Source organism: Lynx canadensis, chromosome C1 (genome assembly GCF_007474595.2).
Source record: "Lynx canadensis isolate LIC74 chromosome C1, mLynCan4.pri.v2, whole genome shotgun sequence".
Lineage (NCBI taxonomy): Eukaryota > Metazoa > Chordata > Mammalia > Carnivora > Felidae > Lynx > Lynx canadensis.
The window spans coordinates 168,520,207-168,535,322 of NC_044310.1; the positions used below are offsets into that span (position 1 = coordinate 168,520,207).

Below are 15,116 nucleotides of genomic sequence, written 5' to 3' on the forward strand. Positions count from 1 at the left end.
TGTATTGACTAACTACAATGGCCTTTCATCCTGAACACCTAGAGTCACCCTGGAGAATCTTTACAGTAATTGAAATAAAAGCCTTAGCAGACTCTTCTCTGTATTATAAATGTGTCTGTCAAGCAACATGCTCAGAAGCATATTAATGGACAGCTGTTTAAGATAATGTTCTTTATAAATGTCATTGACCTATCTACTCCATACTTCTAGTCTCTTCTAAGATTTATAATTTTCTGTTCTCATGTTAAAACTACATGAATATAATTCATTTCAGTAAAGGGTCACCAAAGAATAACAAACAGAATGTCTTTCTTTTAACTATACACATGTACTGATGTTATCTGCTACTCTCTAAATAATAGGAAGTGCTGAGAAATATGTTTAAACATAATTTAATTTGGAAAGCTCACTAAATGTCTTAATGTGATTCAGGTATGAAAATCATGAAACTAAAAAAATAAAAATAGGCGTATTGCTGGAAACATAATGAGCAATATGCAAGCATTTTTACCTGTGAATATGGAGATCTTTAAGAATTTAAAAACTTCATAACTAAAATTTGCTGTGTGGAGTAAAACTTTTAATATTTTATGACCCACACATTATTTATCTTATTGCAAAATTAATTTGAATAAATGCTTAATTTCTCTACCATCTCTTAATTCCATTCTGTTTTATATTCTTCCTATATACACACACACACACACACACACACACACACACACAGACACTTTTTTCTTTACCACATGCAAACATGAATATTCTGATGAAAATTGAAAGATTGAGGTCGATATATAATTTCAGATAATGGCAGCTAGAAGCACTAAAATTTTATTTAGAACATGCAAAGAAAATGTTCCTAAAAATGAAAAAATCATACAGGCTAATTTTACATGATTATGAACACATAGATACAAATTATATATGTTTTATTATCCATAAACTATGATTTTGTTGAAGAATTTCTTCAGTGAATCATTTTGTTTAGCAAAATGCTTCTGTGACAATGAGACATATTCTTCCATTAATGTCATCTACATGAATAAAGCCTTTCCAAATCCTCCGGGTTTCTCAACCAATAAAATGGACCTCACTGTAGATACATCTGGGCTTTGTCCAGGGCGGGTGATACTGCGAAAGTCTGTGCATAAAGTCGGCTCCATCTAGGATGCTGAAGAGTCCCAGATATGAGGAATAGAGCTTCTCTGGGCTTCGGCATAATGGTGTATGTTCTGGTTGCAAATTATATCTTAATTTACTTTTGTTTACTTTCAACTAGACAGGATGTCTATATGATTCATGTAGAATGAGCCCTGGCTCTAGGCCAAGTGGGAAGTTCAGAATCTTTCTTGTATTTCATTTTCTAGAGCTTTTCCCCACAAGTTTTATATACTGCTCAGTAAGCGATAACCATAAGTTTGTTTTTGCTTGTTTTCCTGAAAGCAACCTCTCAAGTAAATGTGTTAGATATCGGAACTGATTGGCTGTCACTTTACATATTATTAGGACACAGTTACAGGTATCCCCCTCATTTTGAATGTCTGTTTGTGCCGCTTTGCTTTCACTTGAGACCTATACTGGTACCTGTTTTCACTGAGAGAAATATGAAGAGAACTTTTGCTTTTAGAAAAGCCAAAAACCAAAAATAGCAGTGTTTGTTTCGCAGTGATAGAGGCTGTGTGCACCCCAGCAATGAGAGCAGGCCCCACCAAGCTCTTTCCCAGGAACCACGCCCAGTATCTCAGCATCGAGCCGCCATAGCTTTGAACTGTGTCTGAGAGTATCTGTGCTTCATCTAGGTGTATTTTGTGCTTCCATTTAAGATTTCCTAAGGTATCAGAAAAGCCTGAGAGAGGTTATTTTTGAGGTCTAGGAATGCTCAACATCTTTTCCATGTAAATTAACGGTAATGGCATTTTTGCTTTTCTCCATTCTGGCTTACAAAAGTTTTCATGGCAGCACTCTACTTTCGGATAGTGAGAGCAAAGTGTTTTCCTTGTTAATAGACTTGCTTCTTGTGGAATGGACATGACTTCTGAGCCATTAAAAATAACATAGTGTCTTGGTCTGCATCTTCCGGATCCAGTACAAATTAGCCAAGAAACTGAGGCAGGCAGAGATGTTTTGGCTCCAAAAGGGAGAGTTGTCTTTCTTTTGCAGAACTGCACATAGTTTATGAAGCTGGAGGGATGGGGATAAGATTGTCCAGGAAGAGGGAAGAGAAAGAAAAGGGTAGAAAATAGAAGCAGGCCAATTCAAAATGAGAGCTGAGAAGGAAAAGCTCAGACACTGAAAAGTAATAGCCAGCTAAGTAAGAAGGGTGGAAACCCGGCAGTAGGAAAAGGGGGTTGGGAGAAGACGGCAGACATCTCCCGTGTCAAGGGTTGCAGCAAAAGCTCAGTGACGGGGGACAGGAGCGAGCTCAGGGAAGCTGGTACCTGGGACTTTATGGGGGTGTTGAGAGAGCAGTTTCGGAAGAGTGACTGGCTGAGAGGAACAGAAGTGAAGCCGGGGAGCACGAACAGCACCTGCAGAAATACCTGATAATGGGCAGGAAGAAGCAGAGCCGGTAGTCTGAGCTAGAGAGAAGATTGAGGGAAGAGGTGCCCTTCATATTTTGTTTCTGGAAATAAAAACTCCAGTTCTGATCCACTTCTGAGGATTTCATCTAAAAGGTTCCTGTGGTATCTAGAAGGTTTCAGGGCTATCACTTTAATATAACAAAATAGACATAGAATGGACAAAGTTAATTTAAAGAGTCGCTTGGAATAAATTATATTAAGCTTAGACACAAATTTTACTTATTTTTGAACTCTGATGAGCTTGATTTTGGACACACACATATCTCATGAGTATCAATTCAAACAACAGTGTTCACCGGCTGCCTGGGCGGCTCAGTCGGTTAAGCGGCTGACTTTGGCTCTGGTCATGATCTTGTGGTCCATGAATTCGAACCCCGTGTCGGGCTATGTCTGTGCTGACAGCTCAGAGCCTGGAGCCTGCTTCAGATCTTGTGTCTCCCTCTCTCTCTCTCTGCCCCTTCCCCACTCACACTCTTTCCAAAGTGAATAAATGCTTAAAAACATTAAAATGACAATGTTCACACCTGCATTTCTGTGACTACATTGTATCAATACTCTGTTGATGATACTTGGCAAGTAAAACACTTAGTTTAACATTAATTTAGAATGCATTTTATCTTCAGAATATGCTAGCATGTATCATAGAAATATAAGAAAATATTTTCTCTATAGTGGAGAGTTTTGAGTGGCACTTTTGAAAATAGTTAACATTGGGGACAAAACAAAAGACAACTTCTATAAGTTAAGATGAATAACTGTGTGAAATGCTAAGGACTGATGAAAAGGAACATGTATAAAAGGACACAGTAATTGCTAAGTTATAAATTATCTTACATAAATCTGTATTCCTACTGGTTCAGCCTGTAGTGAAAACAATGATGATGAGATACTTCAAACTTGATACTGGTTGGATTTAAACAACGTTAGAAGACCAAAGAGTTTGTCATGAACCTCTTTCTCCTAATCATCTAAATTTTGGTGTCTCTTAAAGCAGAATCCCAGGTTCCCATCTCTTTTCTGAGTCCTCTCTCCCTAGGTGGCCTCATTCATTCCTCCTAGGTACCTTCCACACACTAGTGAGTACCACATTTAGATCTGCAGCAAACATGCTTCTCTAACTCCTTTTCTTCCTCATCCTCCTGCATTTCCTTTTCCACTTAACAGCTTAATCGAGAAATAATTCACATAAAATAAATGGCCCATATTTAAAATGTAAAATGTAGTAAGTTTTGACATATGTATTTGCCTGTGAAACCATCACCACAAACAAGAGTGAACTTAATGATACCTCCAAAAGCTCCCTCATACTTTTTCTAATTCCTTTCATTTTTCCCGCCCCCTCACTAGTCTCTAGGCAACCAAAATGCTGTTTTGTCGCCGTGCGTTAGTTTACATATTCTAGAATTGTATATAAATGGAAAGATTTTTTTTTAATTAATTTATTTTTTTTTTTTTTAAATTTTTTTTTCAACATTTATTTATTTTTTGGGACAGAGAGAGACAGAGCATGAACGGGGGAGGGGCAGAGAGAGAGGGAGACACAGAATCGGAAACAGGCTCCAGGCTCTGAGCCATCAGCCCAGAGCCCGACGCGGGGCTCGAACTCACGGACCGCGAGATCGTGACCTGGCTGAAGTCGGACGCTTAACTGACTGCGCCACCCAGGCGCCCCTATAAATGGAAAGATTTGATATAATGAATGGAAAGTTTCTTTCGTACTTAAAGGGTTTCAGGGCTGTAGCTTTACAATGACAAAATATAACTCAAAAAGGTTAAACAGCTATTTGAAATAATGTTTTTACCTTTTTTTTGGGGGGGGGGTCTGGCTTTTCTTTGCTCATGCTAACTATTCTGTGATTCACCCATGTTGTTGCATTTATCAATAGTTCATTCCTTCTTATCGCTGAGAAGTAGCATTCCACCGTACTGGTATTCCATTGTATGAATACACTATAATTCATTTATCCATTCACCTGCTGATGGGCATTTGAGTTGCTTCCAATTTTTGGCTATTACACATAAAGTGGCTATAAATATTTGTGTAGGGCTTTGTATGGATATATGTTTTAATTTATCTTGGGTAATATTGAGGAATGGACTGGCTGGATCACATGGTAGGCATATGTTAAAAACTGGGGGAAGCTGCCGAATTGTTTTCTAATGTCGTTGCGCCTTTGTTATTCTCACCACCAGGGTAGGAGAGCTCTAGCTATTCCTTAGACTTGTCAACACTTGTTATGGTCAGAATTTTAATTTTAGTTCTAATAGGTGTGTACTGTTATCTCATTGTAGTTTTAATTTGCATTTCCCTAATAACATGTAATGTTGAGTTTCTTTTCTGTGTTTATTTCCTACATGCATATCATTTTTTGGTACAGTATCTGTTCAAAGTATTTGCCTATTTTTTAATTGGGATGTGTCTTACTGAGATACAAGTCTTTTACCAGACATATGATTTGCAAATGCTTTTTCCCAGTCTGTGGCTTGTCTTTTTATTCTCTTAGCAGCACCTTTCAAAGAGGCAATGTCTTTAGTTTTGATAAAGTACAATTGACTGATCTTTTGTTTTCTGTTATCACATTTTTGGTGTCGCATTTTAAAAATATTTGCCTAAACCAGAGTCATAACAATTTTCTCCTGTATTTGCTTTCAGAATTTTTATAATGCTATGTTCTACACTTAAATATAAGGCCCATTTTGAATTAATTATCAATAGTATTTTTTGGTATGAGGTATGGATCAAACTTCATTTTTCTGCATATGGTATCCAGTTGTTCCAAAACTGCTTTTGGAAAGACTATTCTTTCTCAATTGAGATGCCTTTTCACCTTTGCCAAAAACAAAATACAAAAACAAAAGCAAACACAGTTGTTTATATAGATGTAGGTCTTTTTCTGAACTCTTTTCTGTTTCATTGATCTATATGTGTGTTTTCATGCCAGTACCACATGACTTTCATTAATGTAGCTTATACTGAAATCAGGTAGTGTTACTCTTTTTTTTTTTAAATCAAATTTTATTTATTTATTTATTTATTTATTTATTTATTTATTTATTTATTATTTATTTATTTTTCAGGAATAGAATTTAGTGATTCATCATTTACATATAACACCCAATGCTCATCCCAACCAGTGTCCTCCTTAATGCCCCTTGCCTTTCCCCCAACCCGACACCCACCAGCAACCATAAATTTGTTCTGTGTATTTAGGAGTCTCTCATGGTTTGTCTCCCTCTCTGTTTTTATCTTATTTTTGCTTCCCTTCCCCTATGTTTATCTATTTTGTATCTTAAATTCCACATATGAATGAAATCATATGATATTTGTCTTTCTCTGACTTATTTTGCTTAGCATAATACACTCTAGTTCCATCCACATTGTTGCAAATGGCCAGATTTCATTCTTTTTGATTGCCAAGTAGTTTTCCATTGTGTGTATATATATGTATGTATACACATGTATGTATGTACACATCTATATATACATGACATCTTCTTTATCCATTCATCAGTCAATGGATATTTGGGCTCTTCCCATACTTTGACTATTGTCAATAGTGCTGCTATGAACACTGGGGTGCATGTGCCTCTTCGAATCAGCATTTTTGTATCCTTTGGATAAATACCTAGTAGTACAATTGTATCCTTTGTATCCTTTGGATAAGGTAGTGTTACTCTTATAGCTTTTCCCCCCAAACATATTTTGGGTATTCTAGGTCTTTTCATTTCCTTATGAATTTTAGAATGATCTCAGTGAAGCTATGTTTATTTTACAGTTCTTTTTTTCTCATTCTTTCATTTTGATAATTTCGATTGATTGCCATATCTTTAAGTTCATTAAGTCTTTTCTTCCACAATGACTAATCTGCCGTTCATACAATTCAGTGTAGTTTTCATCTCAGACATTGTCATTTTCATCTTCAGAAATGTTGTCTTTTATTATGTCTTGATCTTTGAGTTTTTGAAAATATGGAAAACAATTTTATAATAATTAATATTCTAGAATGCTAATTCTAAAATCTGTGTAATTTCTAGGTCAGTTTCATTGATTGGCTTTGATTCATTTTTTTCCCCTATAATGGGTCATATTTTTCTGGTGCTTTGCATGTCTTGTAATTTTTGAATTGATGCCAGGCATTGTAAATTTTACCTTGCTCCTGTTAGATTTTTTTTTATTATTATAATCCTGAGCTTTGTTTTTGGATGCCTTTATGTCATTTGGAAACCATTTGATTCTCTTAAATCTTTAAAGATTTATTAGGTGGTATCAGAGCAGTGTTTAGAGCAATGATCATTACTGTAGCAAGATCTTCTGAGTACTTACCTAATGCCCCATCAATTATAGTCTGGCTTTTGTGTACAGGACTGTTCCCAGCCCATGAAAACTCTAAGTTTTATTCCCTCCCATCCTTCCAGGTTGTTCCTTCTCAGTGCTCAAGTAGTTTCTTCAAATGCATGTAATGGTCAGTGCTCTCCTGAACACTTAAAGGAGTTCTCTGTAGATTTCCAGAGTTCTCTCTTAGTGCAGCTCTCTTTTCTCCAGTTTTCTGTCCTATGAACTCTAGCCTTCTTGATTTTCCTATACAGTTAGCTCTATCTACTCAACACAGGGCATCTGCCATGTTCCCTTTCCCTGTGCCACCTCGTGGGAACTTTCTCAGGGATTTAAATGAGATCATATTAAGACTCAGCTCATATCAAATGTCTCGGAAAAGATATTTCATAATTGGTTATTGTGTTGTTCCAACTTCATTTTGGTTGCATGTGGAAGCCTTGTCTAGCTAGCTTCTTGATCTGTCTACTTGGATGATTCACAGTTGTCTTAAACTCTTAACGCTGCTTTTCCCCTCAGTATGTGATACCAGCAAACACAAGTTGCTCAAACTTAAATCTGAAAATCGTTCTTGACTTCTCCTTCCTCTTCATGACCAATACCCAATCCTTCAGCAAATCATAGATTATACCTCCATAGTATATCTTAAATGTATATTCATTTCTCTTCATCCCTACCTCTGTCATCCTAGTTGAGGGTACAGACATCTTTCATTGAGATTACCATAACAGTCTCCTAACTAGTCTCCCTATTCCTTCCTTTGCTTCCTCTTTATCCCATCATAATCATTTATTATATAGAAGTTTTGTGAACTTTTAAAACTGTAAACCAAGTCAAATCATATTTAAAAAAAATCCTTCTCATTGCACATAAAATAAAAATCCAAACACCCTATAATGTCCTACAAGATATAAGAGATTTGTCCAACATTACCTTGAACTCTTCACATGCTTCTTTTTTTCTTAAAGTTTCATCTATTTTGAGAGAGAGTGAGCATACAAATAGGGGAGGGGAAGAAAGAGAGAGAGAGAGAGAGAGAGAGAGAATTCCAGGCAGGCTCAGAACTGGCAGCATGGAGCCCAATGCAGGGCTCAAACCCACGAATCATGAGATCATGACCTGAGCCAAAACCAGGAGTCAGACTGTTAACTAACTGAGTCACCCAGGTGCCCCCACATCCTTCTTAACTAGGCTTGAGTCACACTGGCAACTCTACTTTCTAGAAAACTCCAAACTCTTTCCTACTTTAGAGACTTACCACCACGTGGAATGTTTTTCCCTTTGTTTTGTGGTATGACTGATGTTCTCTCATTTTCCACGTCTTGACCTAAATAATAATACCTCTGAAGTCAAGCTTCCACTAACTTTTTGTTTTTGTTTTTGCTTTGTTTTTTGTTTTGTTTTTAATTTGTTTTTTAATTTTTTAAAATTTACATCCAAATTAGTTAGCATATAGTGCAACAATCATTTCAGGAGTAGATTCCTTAGTGCTCCTTACCCATTTAGCCCATGCCCCCTCCCACAACGCATCCAGTAACCCTCAGTTTGTTCTCCATATTTATGAGTTTCTTCTGTTTTGTCCCTCTCCCTGTTTTTATATTATTTTTGCTTCCCTTCCCTTATGGTCATCTGTTTTGTCTCTTAAAGTCCTCATATGAGTGAAGTCATATGATAATTGTCTTCCTCTGACTAATTTCACTTAGAATAATACCCTCTAGTTCCATCCATGTAGTTGCAAATGGCAAGATTTCATTCTTTTTGATTGCCGAGTAATACTCCATTGTATGTATTGTATGTATGTATGTATGTGTGTGTGTATATATATACATGTATACACACACCACATCTTCTTTTTCCAGTCATCCATCGATGGACATTTGGGCTCTTTCCATACTTTGGCTATTGTTGATAGTGCTGTTAGAAACATGGGGGTGCATGTGTCCCTTCGAAACAGCACACCTGTATCCTGTGGATAAATGCCTAGTAGTGCAATTGCTGGGTCGTAGGGTAGGTTCTATTTTTAGTTTTTTGAGGAACCTCCATACTGTTTTCCAGAGTGGCTGCACCAGCTTGCATTCCCATCCACTAACTTTTCATCTAAGTACTCTGGTTTTCTATCATAGTGCCTTGCCTGTTATCTTCATGGAACTTAATCATCTTGCACTTATATTCTGTAATTATTTATTTATTTACATGTTTTATGTCTTTCTCTACTAGGTTGTAAACTTTGGGGGGTCTGAAACATATCTCTGCTTACTACTGTATCCCCGGCACTTGATGCTGCCCGTCACATAGCAGGTATTCAAATGAAGAAACTGATTGAGTTGAAATCACATTTGTTGTGATTTCCTGATACTAGAAAGACTATCACTGCTACTTGCTTTTAGATTGGTCAAATCCTGCAATTAGAGGATAACCTCTTTAAGAGCTATTACTTTGGGAAAAAAAAATTAGACTTTTTAGATTTTCATTTATGAGATCCTGACGATTAAAATCAGAGGGTAGAATAAATATGTGAATACTGGCCATATGAGAAGGACATTCAAAGCAGAAAGAATGAGAGAGTGCAAGAAAGGAGCAAAAAATATTTTTAGGACATATCCTACAAACACAAATTATGTCGTATTTACTTACCTAGGTGAGTCCTAATCATTATATTCTTTCTGTATTTATATCTACTATATGTGCTAGTGACTGTAGTAGTTAACATTTATGTAATAGGCCACAATATCTCATTTAATTTTCACAACCCAGTGAAGACGTTATCTTTATTATTCTCATATTATAGATGGGAATAAAGTTAAGAAAGATTATATTATTCCCTCAAGGTCACAAAACTAATACTTAAACATTCATAGCATGAGCTTTAAGTTGCTCAGTCCTGCTGCCAGACAACCTTTTGCAAATATACATAAGGAATCTATACAGCGTCTATAAAGGACCAGGGACATGTCTGAGAGATGAGATTGTATTCTGTGTAGGTTCAAAAGCACTGCTCTCATTCTCCCAAGAGGTTCTAATATTAAAAATACTATTCATATATATATATATATATATATATATATATATATATATATATATATAAATTGTCAAGATTCTGTGATTTGCCAAATCTTAAGTAGCTAAAATCAGCTAATGACCAGTCCCACTCTCCTGTGATATTTAGAATTGCTAAAAGCACAGTTATTAAACTAACATCAGCCTTTGTGCTGATTATTTTAACTTTTAATATTTGAAATTCTGTGTAGACACTAGTTTGTCAAAGTCTGTGATCTAAGTCCTTGGCCCTTTCTTCCTTTCAGTACATACTACATTGCACTGATGAGATCAGAAGTAACTAGGGTGTAATTCTTATTCATGCTGAGATACCTCATTGCCCAAGAAGATTTCAAACAGCTATAGTTTGGCAGGCTGACCTTACTGCCAAGTTGAGGTTGGTATCTATGCTATATAAGGGTGTGGTTTCTATTTTCTCTCTTTCCTACCTTACCACATTGTCCATCAAGTTCTAGCTGCTGGGTGACCTACTTTATTGTTTTCCCATGAAGTTTCATCCATTCATAAATACTTACAGAGGGACGCCTGGGTGGCTCAGTTGGTTAAGCACCTGACTCTGGATTTCGGTTCAGGTCATGATCTCATGGTTAGTGAGTTCAAGCCCCACATCAGGCACTGCGATGGCAGTACAGAGCCTGCTTGGGATTCTCTCTTTCTCCCTCTCTTTCTGTCCCTCCCCTGATTGCTCTCTCTCTCTCTGTGTAAAATAAATAAACTTAAAAATAATTAAAAGATATATTTATGAAGGGAGTACCCTGTGCCAGGCATTTAGTACTAGAAATGTGTGCAGTAAACTAAAAGATGAGAAAAAATATGTTTGTGTTTTATATTTTAGCAGGGAGATAAACATGAAACAAAACAAAGGTATTATATAGCATATTAGATAGACAATGTTAGGCATTGTCTATGCATATCTATTAAGAAAATATAGCAGGAAAGGGGAATTTGAGAGCCTGGAGTGGATTGAAATGGGAAGAGTGGTAATTCTAGGTAGAGTAACCAGGGAAGGCCTCACTGAAAAGATGACAAGACGAAAGGGAGGTCTCCATGTAAATATCTGGGCAAGAGCTTTCCTACTAGAGGAAACAGCACATGCTCTGAGGTTGGCGCATGCCAGGAATATTCTAGAGGCAGCAAGGAGGTCAGAGGGGCTAGAGTAGAGTGACCAAGTGGAAGGAACTATAAGGTGAAGTTAAAGAAAAAAAGTACAGAATGGTAGATGGTGTGGACTTTATACAGCATTGTAAGTACTTTGGCTTTTACTCTTTGAAATAAGATGCCATTGGAAGGCTTTCACCAGAACAATAATATAATATGATGAATTTTAAAGGATCATTTTGGCTTCTGTGTTGAAAATAGACTACAGGGGCAAAGGATAAAGCAGTGAGACTACTTAAAAGACCATTTTAGTATTCTTGGCAAAACGAAGGTGGCTTGAACCAGGAAGGTGACAGTGAAGGTGGTCAAATGCAGTGGGATTCTGAATATATTTTGAAGCTGGAGCTGACAGGGTTTGCATTAGATTTGATATGGGTATGAAAGAAAGTCAAGAATGGCTCCAAGAGTTTCTGTTCTGATCAGCTAGCAAGGTGGATTTGCCATTAATAGAGATAAGAAGACAGAAAAGCAGCTCTTAGAAGGGAGAGTCAGGAGTGTAGACATGTTACCTCTATTCAATATTTAGTAGGTATTAAGTGGACAATTTCTTAGTTGGAATTTGGAACCAGGGGAGGGGTCCAGCCTCAATAGATTGCATTAAGAGCTATAGATTGCATTAAGAGGATGGATGAGATCACTTAAGCAATATATGAATAGAGAAGATGTCTAAGGTCCCTCCTCTGGGGTATTCCAAGATTGCACATCATTCCACAGATGTGAGTTTGGAAGATTAGTGTTGACATGAAAGCAAGGTGAAGAAAGGAGGAAGAGGTGATCACTACTGTAAAATTTTGCTGACAGAATAAGTGAGAAGAAAATGAACATAACTAGTGTGTATGGCAATATGGGGGTCCTTGGTGGTCTTAGAAACAGCAATTTGGGTAAAATCGTTCTGGCCAAAGCTCAAGTGAAGTCAGTTTAAGAGAAAATGGCAAGAATATGAATATGGGCCCTTTGATTTTAAATGTTAGTGTCATTTAGAAGGTTCTTATTGGCAAAAACAAAATCCATGCAGATAGCTCTTTTCTGCAGTGTTTTGGCTTACCCATCATTTTAAAGCACATTTGGGGGGGCTCTCTTTCTATTTGATCATTATGCATGACCTCCAGAGCCAATTAGCAGTTTTGTCCTTAGGAAAATTCCTCTTTTTCTCGCACTGTGGAGCTTCCCCTCAGTTTTCAGCAGCTGTCCTTCCCTGCTCAAATGGAAGAAATGCCCATTTGTGCCATATGGAAAAGTAGATGCCAGATAAAAGAGTAAGAATATCCGTATATTTCTACATTAGTGTTACTTGTATGGGATTCTTTTGTGGATAAAGCTTTGCTTCAGAACTGAAAACATCCTTAGCAAATGACAAAAATTAATGCTGGTTTTCTACTATAGAGAGAAAGTTACACATTTTGCACATGTTAAGTGAAAAAATTTGTGAGAGAAAAAAAAGACTGGTTGAAAATTGACTTTCACGTATTTCCTGTGTGTGTAATGTGTGTGCACGCGCACACACACACAAATGTGTATATAAGTTTATTTTGAAATAACATCAGTTTTACTGAGAAGTGACAAGTCCAATACAAAGAACTTTTCTGAGAGTAAGGTGACACCAAGTTGCCACATCACCCCCAAATAGTTTAGTGTATAATGTCGATTAATAAGGATATTCTTCCGCATTGCCACAGTACCACCATCAAAGTCAAGAAATTAACACTGATACATTACTACCATTTAATCCACAGAACCTATTGAAGTTTCACCCATTGTCTCAAAAGGATCCAGTTTAGGATAATGTGACATTGCAATGCTGTGATTCTTAAAGTTTCTGTCTGGCACAGTTCCTTAGTGTTTCCTTGCTTTTGTAACCCAGACACTGGTCAGCTATTTTGTAGACTGTTCTTCAGTTTAAGTATGTTTCCAGTTTCCTCAATATTAGATTTAGATTTTGCAATTGTGGTGTGAATATTACAGAAGGGATGTTATGTTTTTTGTACCCTGTTCCAGGATATTACATAGCCCGCTGCTTCACTTTATTTATCTCAGTACTGGTGATGGAACTTTGATCTGTTGGTTAAGGTTATGTTTGTTAGGTTTCTCCGTTGTAAAGTTACTCATTTCCCTTCATAACTTAATCACTATTTGTATGGAGATAATTTGAAACCGTGCAAATATCTCATTTCTTATCAAACTTTCACTCCCCTTGTTTTAACATTTATTCATGTTTCTTGACTGAATTATTGTGATGGTTGACAAATGGTGATTTTTGAATTCTATCATTCATTCTGCATTTATTAATTGTAGTCTACTGTAAGAAAAATCCTTCTATTCTCCCCATTTAATCACTTATTTATTTTTATTAGTATGAATTCATGGATTCGTGTTTTATCCAATGACTTATCATTTGCTAATATCATTACTTATTTTGATGCTTATTTTGTCCCAGATTTGCCAGTGGGAGTTTATTCTGGCTTCTGTGTATTTTTAGCATGTTCCTTAATTCACTGAGGAGTTTCTTACCTTCTGGCACAAGAAGGCACATGGCTGTACTTTTTCTGCCCTGGCTTTTTCTCCAAGTGTCTCTGTTTCTTTTTTTAAAGGATGGTATTTAGAAACCATCATCTGGGTGTTAGATGTGTTTATTGTTGCTGGAGTGTCAATGCTCCCAGGTTCTCCTGGTAGACAGTGTTAGGGAATATATGCATACATAAATTTACACTTATTTTGTATTTTTATATCTGTTAATGAGTAATGAAAACCTTGAATTTACACTGATACTACAATTCTGATCCAATACCATGAAGTTCATTTCAGTGTTTTCCCTTTCCATAAAGAAATCATATGTATAGTGAGTATAGGTTCCCTATACTAATATGACCTCCCCTGTATGTAAAACTTCCCACCTCCATGCCTCAGTACCACTGCTTCCTAAATAGGTACCTTCCTTATCCTGCTCAGGTTCCAACTATGCTCCAGGCTTCTGCCCACCATCTCTCCCTCTTTCTAATCAACTTCCTAATCCCTTTTGGGCTCTAATACCACAGTACCATGTGTCATGCTGGGCCATTACAGTCTTATCACTCCCTCATCAACTCCTACCTTACTAGGAGAGAAGGAGGCAAGGAGAGAAAGACAAAATTTATTCATATATAGAATATATTCTATGATCTTTTAAAAAATTTAAATTAAAATTAACTAATATACGTGCAGTATTGATTTCAGAAGTAGAAGTCAGTGATTCATCACTTACCTGTAATACCCAGTGCACATCACAAGTGCCCACCTTAATACACATCACCCATCTCCCACCCACTTCCCTCCATGAACCCTCAGTTCTCTAATGTTAAGAGTCTTTCATGGTTTGTTTCTCTTTCTTCTCTCCTCCCTTTCATCCTGTTCATCTGTTTTTTTCTTAAATTCTACATATGCATGAAATCATATGATATTTCTCTTTCTCTGATAGACTTATTTTGCTTACCGTAATATATTCTAGCTCCACCCACATTATTGCAAATGGCAGGATTTCATTCTTTTTTGTTGGCTGAGTGATATTCCATTGTGTGTGTGTGTGTGTGTGTGTGTGTGTGTACAGACACACACATACATCTTACATCTTCTTTATCCATTCATCAGTCAATGGACAGCTGACAGATGCATGAAAAGATGTTCAACATCACTCATCATCAGGGAAATACAAATCAAAACCATGATAAGATAGTACCTCACATCTGTCAGATTGGCTAAAATTAACAACACAAGAAACACCACAGGTGTTGGCGAGGCTGCAGAGAAAGGGGAATCCTCTTGCATTGCTGGCAGGAATGCAAACTGGTGCAGTCACTCTAGAGAACAGTATGGGGGTTCCTCAAAGTGCTAAAAATAGACCTATCCATGACCTTTTAATGAACTGTTAACATTCTTAATTCTGAGTGTTCTCTTTTACTCTACAAAGGTGACAAATTTAGGAAGCTGATGCAATTTTAACTCCTGTCAATCAT

At 36.7% G+C, this 15,116-nt stretch overlaps 2 long non-coding RNA genes across 2 annotated transcripts in view; one reads left to right on the forward strand and one right to left on the reverse strand.

Annotated features, from left to right (window-relative positions):
* Window positions 1-15,116, forward strand: part of LOC116738279 — a 162,311-nt gene that overhangs the window by 5,189 nt on the left and 142,006 nt on the right. The window lies entirely within an intron of this gene.
* LOC115520271 overlaps window positions 6,170-15,116 on the reverse strand; it is a 46,229-nt gene continuing 37,282 nt past the window's right edge. The window contains exon 4 of the long non-coding RNA XR_003970741.2: window positions 6,170-6,533. This is a non-coding gene — a long non-coding RNA (uncharacterized LOC115520271). The remainder of the gene's footprint in view (window positions 6,534-15,116) is intronic.